The sequence below is a fragment of the Spea bombifrons genome, chromosome 1, assembly GCF_027358695.1.
Source record: "Spea bombifrons isolate aSpeBom1 chromosome 1, aSpeBom1.2.pri, whole genome shotgun sequence".
NCBI lineage: Eukaryota > Metazoa > Chordata > Amphibia > Anura > Pelobatidae > Spea > Spea bombifrons.
The window spans coordinates 107,801,223-107,809,675 of NC_071087.1; the positions used below are offsets into that span (position 1 = coordinate 107,801,223).

Sequence of the window (8,453 nt, forward strand, 5' to 3'; positions counted from 1 at the left end):
GCTGCTTATCTATAAAACACAGTTATGAGACACCTAGGGTATGCATATAAAAGTGAAAAAATGGTGATAGATGAGCATTGAAAGCTATAATTTGTTATAATAAATATATTAAATGGCGCTTAAGGCTATGTAACTGACAGGTCCTGTTTAAAACTGCTAACACAGCAGTGTCGGTGTTGCAATGTATACTATATAATGCATTCCACACTTTATTACACATACATAAAGTATGCAGATCCTATTGGGAAGGAATTCCCATAACAAAGTCATTCACCACCACACCTTATGACAACATTAGATAGGGCTCTGTGTGTTCACCTGACAATTACTACTTGCTACCTAGTAATATCCAACTACTATAATATGGCATTCATGCTATTTATTCTACTGTGTAGAATAGTGACTTAAATGTGGTAGGTGGCCGACAAATGCTGCTGCCAAAGTACAGCGAAAAGTTTTTTTTAAGCTCTCTTAAACAAGCGGAAATTATTTATTGATTTACATAGCGCCATCTTATTACACAGCGCTATAACAATATAAGAATCTTGAAAGGGTTCTGATTGTACGAAATGGTAACATTTATAGTGCACTTAAGGATTTTTATAACAGGGCTTTCTAAACTTCAGACAACTGAGTGCCATGGCACAACAGTTGTGCGTTGGTATTATGAATGAAAGGTGAGCAGGATGAAAAAAAACAACATTACATGGATTTGCCTCAGCATCATTATTTTCCTGATAACGGATATTATAGAACCCAAAATGAATGTGCTTTCCTTCTACAAATATTATCAATAAACAACCCAGAGAGTCACTAAGCACAAATGCCATGGTACGGGGTGTAGTAAGCATACAGTATTTACAAAACCATCCAATGAATACAACAAAATATACAACAGTCCTACTCAATAATAAATACTGTCATAGGCACCCTATAGGTGATTTAGCAACTATTTAGCTAACAATAATACCAAGTATTATTGGTAGCGGTATATTGTCTATTTGCGTCATCCAGTGCGGAAAGCTTTTTCTAATGCTTGTTTAGACCGCAGGATGCCCGCAAGAAACATAATTTGGTATACCTTTCCTAGTACAACTTAGGTGAGAACAAGTTTGTTTGTGAAACTCAAACATGGCTTCTGATATGTCGGTCATGCCTTTCAATATCGTAGTTTTCTTATCTGCATCTGAAATTTGTTCAAAGACATTTTTACTCAAATGTATAACTAGTGCATTAGAGGAAATATTCAAAGCGCTGGCTCTTTAAAGCATCTACACCTGTCGCAGAAAGCAAGCGACGCGTGCGCTTGTCAAAACACGAGACAGCCACGTACTGTCGTTCAAAGCAGCTGTGCCGTAGGGAAAGAAATTCGGAATCCAAGCCACCTTTTCATACTCACGCTCAGTTCCACACCTGGAAGACAGTGGCCATTCATTTGAAATAGCTCTTAACTCCAAGTACTAGCGCTGGTCAGGTATGAATATCCGGTGGGTTGGATATCTTCTCAGTAATTTCATAAGTGACCTTACTACGGCAAACTGTGTTTGTTCATAATCACCTGCATGGAAATTATTTTCTTCCCAGAGATACATACTGTAATTGACCTCGGAATACATGAGCAAAAGCAAGATGCAATCCCTCATCCGTGATCAAGCATGATCTCCAGACTTTACAGGCTACCTAAGTAACGGTGACTCTCTTAGGATTTGGAGGTTGTGCATTTGTCCATTGATTAGCAGTGCATATTGTCACGTCAATGTTTTACCCGTCAACAGATGTCTTCTGTGACAAAGTTGCACATTATTTTCGACTGATTTGAGGAAAGCCTGTTACTGCGGACACATAGCTGCTGGGGCGAGCATATTTTATTTTTGACTCATGAAACATGGGTATCTCACATGTTGCTGACCTGCAACCACAATACTGCCAACTCCATTGACAACAAGGGATATATAAGCAGGTTATTCCCCTACACCAACCACATATTCTGGCCTAGGGCCACAGGTCCACAGAAGAGCTCTAATCTCTCCAGTTGCGTAATTTACACTATGAAGACTCCATAGACTACATTTGGCGCCTGGGTCATGCCTTGGGGCTGCACCATAGGTAAATACGTCTCTGGCCTACGCAATGACAGTATAGTTGTCCTTACTGCACACAACTGGTAGAAGATGTAAAATTTTAGGTCCGTTGTTGATGGAGGCATTTATTTATTTATTTATTTCTGAGCCCGTTTATTGGAAATTGAATTATACAGTGAAAAAAACCCACTACTCACCAATGTTTACAAAGATGTGAGGGATCTTATCAGGACAGCTGTTAATACCATTGTTTCAATCAGACCTACTGGATCTTCGGAGAATTAAATGTGTGACTGTTCCAAATGAATTAAGAAAAACAGGATTTCACACCCTCTCTTGGTAACGGTTTAGCAGGCACAGAACAGAAAACATGTAGACCTTGTTAAAACAGCAGTTATCTGCAGTATCACATTTATTATATATAATAAATAAATAAATATATATATATATATTATACACCGTGGGGTATATATCATGTGAAAACCATAATACATTTCACTCTTGGATTCTTTAATGCAGTAAAGACACACGTGAACCATCGAGCTACTTAAGCGCTACAACTAATTACTCCATTTAAATTGGGAACAAGGGGAGTCAAAGAAATGCCAAAGGGGTTTATACACTAAAGAGAGTTTGAGGAAGTGTTGTGGATTCCCTCGCTTCATTACTCATTAAGGAGGGCACGTTTCTCCATGCTGGCCCTGTATCATTCCTAATTGAAGTGTAAGGGGACTTTCAAGTCACACTGATTTATCAATACTCTATACAGGGCCAGCTAAGCTCCTTGGGGTTGGTTTTGGTCATTATATGAATAATACGTGGATGGATCCTGATGCTGTATCACCTATATACCATTGCATGTGATACATGTCAGTAAGGCTTAGTATTTGAATTGGCTGTAAGGCTTGCGTTATTCATTTGGGGAGGGTACAGGTAAAGGGATACTGGGGGTGATTAATTAAAGGTGTCGGAGATGTTAAAACAGTTATAACATACATGATGTGCCTGCGGTACCCTCATAAATAATCCTCACACATATTCCGAACAGCCTGGGAAAAGGGACAGAAGCGCATACCAACGCCTTTATTATATATAAACACAGCGTGAGCGTGACATCTGTCACTCGGTGCTGGGGTATGGGATTCCTATATACGAGGCCCTCTTGTCAAAGTAATACGATCAGTTCAATAATCCAGCCCGTCATCACATGCAAGTATATTCCTTTACAAAGTGTGTGTGTGTCTATGCAAGCTGCCATCTTCTATCCCGCTGCCGGGGAGCATAGAGTATGGATCACTAAGTAAACCGTCATGTGTCTCACTAAAAATGTGCACATATGTGGCTACTTATTACCACATTTCTTCCATGGTGCATATGGATATAACTGTGCTATTTTTCTGTATGGTGGTATACACGTGTCTGTGGTGCATATACACATATAGTTATATATATATATATATATATATATATATATATATATATATATATATATATATATATATATATCTATCATTATATATGTGAGATATATAAATACATCTCATATATATATTATACACACACACACACACATAGATACATACTCATACAAAGCATACATACACATTAGAATGTGTCATCCATACATAAATACTAGTGTCTATTATGGGTGTCTTGAAAGCAGTAAAATGGAGACATAGTGCAAGGCAGAGCTGTATAAGTGCAGCCCCCTTCCCCAGTCCCCCATAACCAGTGACCCTAAAAAAAATAAAGGAGCCAGAGGGGATCCAAGGACAGCCTACAGGCTCATGATCTGGGATGCTGCTGCTCAGCTCACCCTGCGTCTGCCATAGTAATAAAGCGATCTCTCCCGATTCATTCACAGGATGGAGGAAGCGTGGATACAATTTAGCTGTCTGCAGCTGGACTAATGATCGCCTGGGCATTGAGGAAGCCACTTACCCGGTCACATTCACGAGTGTGCCCACCTTGCCCTGGCTTCAGTCTTGTCTGGGTGGGGGATGCAGGACGGCTGCTGATGGATGGAGGGAGGGATGTGGGGTATCTGGTCCCGATGTCCCCGCACAGCTCGGAAAGCAGCGCACACCGCACCAATGTCTCCCTCTCTGCTGCAGGAGCACCGGGGGCACATACAGATCCGCCGCCCGCCTGGAGTACGGGGAAAGGAGCGAAAGGGAGGGTAGTGATGGGAAAAGGAAGTGAAGATGGCTGCTGGAGGGTAATTGAATGGCTTGAAATATCCCCCTCCCTCAGTCTGAGTCAGTGAGCGATCACGGCTGCAGAGCTGGGAGGAGACAAAGCAGGGGCGGGGGCGGGGCAGGGGGCGGACACCTCCCTGCACTACACAAAGTGGCCACAGGTGGTGGGCTAATAGTCACTGCACTGGGGGGAGATCATCGAGGGGGCTAGCACCCGCCCCCTCCCCTCCTGTTCTCATGGTGTCAGGAAAAAACAAAAATGGCTCCATGGTAACGAGTGGGATAAATAGACACACAGATTAGATAGATAGATAGATAGATAGATAGATAGATAGATAGATAGATAGATAGATAGATAGATGATTAGATAGATAGATAGATAGATAGATAGATAGATAGATAGATAGATAGATAGATAGATAGTCAAATGATTGCTAGATAGATAGATAGAGTTTTGAAAAATAAAGTATGTATAGTATATATGTGGGTATACCATGATGGAAGCAATGCCCACAGTTTGTAAATGAGTACTTTTTTGTAAAAGATACAGTTATTTGTTTCTCCATGGTCCCATGAAATACTGAACCCTCTTGTAGGTTTCTGCGGAAAGACTCTGCAGTTGGCTACACCTTCTTTCAGTATCTGATGCAGCATTTGATGCAGGGCAGCACTTTACATGTGCAAGTCAGCAATATGTGAAAACCATACGTAGGACTGGACTGCAGACGAATATTGAACCTGAAGGGGGCTGATAAATGACGTCAATGCGTCCGCCTGCGGGATACATGCAGCCACACGCTGCTAAAGCGTAGCATGTAGCATACGGTGTGTGTTTCCAGGGGACGGCTGCGCGCTAGTCTCTTTTATAGGGTGCAGCTGCATTCATTCTGCTTGCGGTCATGTATAGGACCTGGATGGTGTGTCATGCCTGGATGGTGCCTCCTAGATTCCTTTATTGGCACTCAGGCACAATTGCCCAGTGTGGCCCACATATGGAATAACTGTAAAAACTCCCTATAGAACATGAAGTGGATTCCTGCCACTCATTGGTAGCCAGCAAGCCAACTTTTGTGGGGTATAGTGACTTCTTAAGTACTTTAAATATATCCAGAATTAATGCTTGTATGTGTGTATTTTACAAAACATAAATATAAATATATATATATATATACCGTATTTGCTCCATTATAAGATGACCCTGATTATAAGACGACCCCCCAAAATGTGAATATTAATTTAGGAAAAAAAGAAAAAGCCTGAATATAAGACGACCTTATAGATTTCATAGACAATTTTATACATTAAATGTTACCCCCTACAAGCTGACATCTTGTCATTTTTCAGTGACATTGTAAAGATGCTAAGCAGTGGCATAGACACACAATACATGACCTGAATCCTAACTCACTGTTATAGAATAGAAAGCTTTATCGCCATCTAGTGTCATAATGCTCTAATCACAACGCACAAAAAATAAAAGACTAAAATGTGTCAATTTAGAATGTGCTGTTTAAGTTATTCTGGGACAGAGATCATTTCATTAGGTTTGGTAAGTTAGATTACTTATTTTTTAGTAACTAGTATTTTAGCAATAGTTATTAGGTTATGTTTCCAACAGACAGCTTTATATCATTCCCCTACATTATATTTTTTTCAAGGACAGATAGGGCTTTCTCCTTCTTCATGTTTTTGTATAATCTTGCATTTATTATGCATATTATGTTCAACTAAACCCCACATGCATAGGTTTTTTTTACAAAAACGTTATAAGGAAAATGCTCTCTAACATACTACACCAGTTATTTTTAAACTTCAGATTGGGGCAAGAAAGGCTTTTTTTTTAAATGTATATTTCTAGTTGGAGGGACACTTTCCAAAGGGACACCAAAGGGTTTAAAAAAAATGTATGTAAAAAAATATATTTTTACATTATTATTAATGTTTAATAATACATCCTGGTGACATCATTGGAGTGTTTGGTGTACAATAAAAGAAATTCTTACTTGAGTCTAACTACTTGGTTACTGGAAGTCTGGAGTATACCGAGGGGACCATAGGAGATCGCTGGAACTATTGACGGCAGAGACCATCCGTCTCTACGGGGTTTGTCACATTAGAGTTCGCCTGGCATCCGCCAAACCAAGATTCGTCCATCAGACTTCAAGATGAAGCGTGATTCACTATCCAGAGATATGTGCTTTGTGCACAGGGGCACAGTCATGCTGGAACAGGAAAGGGCCTTCCCCAAACTGTGTCACAAAGTTAAAAGCATTAAACTGTCCACTTGACTGAAACTAAGGGGCCTACCCCAAAACCTGAAAAACAGATCCAGACCGTTACCCCTCCTCCACCAAATTTTACAGTAGGCACTTTTTTCCAGATAGCATTTTCCAGGCATCCGCCAAACCCAGATTTGTCCATCCGGCTTCCAGATAGTGAAGCGTGATTTATCGCACCAAACACACTTCCACTGCTTCAGAGTCTAGCGCCGATGTGCTTTATGCCACTTCAGCCAACGATTTGCATTTTGCATAGTGATCTTTTCATGAATCCTCTGACACACATTGCTTGGGCTGATGTTGCTCCCAGAGGCATTTTTTTGTTTGCCACACAGGACAGGCGATTTTTATGAGCTATGTGGCCCAGCGATCGTCGGCCACATTCTGTGAGTGTGCGCGGTCTACCACTTCATGGCTAAGCTGCTGTTACTCCTAGGTGCTTCCACTTCACAATAATATCACATACCGCGGACTGGGACAGATCTAGCAGGGTAGACATTTCACCAACTGACTTGTGGCAGACAGCATCTTATGTGCCACATTTAAAGTCACTTGCGCTCTTTAACATGACCCATTCTACTGATGATGTTTGTCTATGTAGATGACTGCCTATGAGCTTGATTTTATACACCTATTAGCAATGGGTGTAGCTGAAACACCTAAACCATATAATAAGGAGAGTGTCCATATATTTGTCATCATATAGTGTATAATTAATCCGGTTACAGCCCAGTATATTCTTTGCAAAAAAAAATCCAGTCCATATTAAAAGGCATCTATAAAATTTGACAGCAAAACTCTGTGGGTAGTGACTGTCACATCTTTATCGTTATTACCTTTTTGCTGCTTTAGTCTTGTACTTTGTACGGTCCTATCAATGAACGGGTCATCAGAGAGTGGCTGGTTTTGTCCCTGTATGTATTTGTATAATTATCATATGTCCTCTAAGATGTCTTTTTTTCTAATATAAACAAATCAACTTCTCTAGCCTTTTTTTTTTATCACGAAGGTGTTCTATTCCTCTTAAGTTTGTAGCCCTCCCCTGCACTTTTTCAAGCCCCACAATGTCCTTTTTAAGAATGATTGCCCAGACGTACACTGCATAGTCAAGGTGGGGTCTTACCGCTGACTTATACAGAGGCAAAATTATATTTTGCATTCATGAATCAATGCCTCTTTTTATACATGCCAATATCTTACCGGCCCTTGCAGCAGCTGACAGACACTAAACACTGACGCTACGTTCATTGTCTATATATATATTTCCAAGTCCTTCTTCTCATGTAGTGAACACACAGAAGTATTTTATTTATTTTTGGGAGGGGGGGGTTATTAATATTTTTTTTCATTAATATATATAATTTTTAAATGGGATAAAAAAAGTATTCAGTTTTAAAATAAAAAAAAAATAACAATATGGCAACAAGTCACATTAATGGGCATGCAAATAGCAAAAAGGATGTTTATAAGGTCAACTGTGTGTTTTATCGTGCTACTTAAGTCTTTACCCGATTATATATGTGTCTTTGTGTGTGTAATTGTGTTTGTATGTGATTTGGTCCCATATATATATATATATATATATATATATATATTACATTTACATATATATTGATATATATTAATATGCATGGTAGTGTTGTGTTAAATAGCGTGAAATTAAATAGCGTTTTTAATGTAGATTTTCTCTCATATTTATGAAAGATCATAAAACCTGCCCAACTACCTAACTGACTCTCGCCACTATTGCCACCACACCGCCCCGGAACTCCATCATCCAATGAGCGGGTTCGATGCAAGCTAACTGTCACACGGTTTATAGCTGTTTTGTTATTGGATGTGACGGTTGGAGGTAGCCATCAAGTTATTGGAAGAGGGACCCGTAGCGTGTACCA

At 39.9% G+C, this 8,453-nt stretch overlaps 1 protein-coding gene across 1 annotated transcript in view; it reads right to left on the reverse strand.

The window, feature by feature from the left end:
• Positions 1–4,333, reverse strand: part of CDC42SE2 (CDC42 small effector 2) — a 40,493-nt gene extending 36,160 nt beyond the window's left edge. The window contains exon 1 of the mRNA XM_053467855.1: positions 4,023–4,333. The gene's annotated coding sequence lies outside the window, so the exon portion shown is untranslated. The remainder of the gene's footprint in view (positions 1–4,022) is intronic.
• Between the last annotated feature and the right edge of the window lie 4,120 nt (positions 4,334–8,453).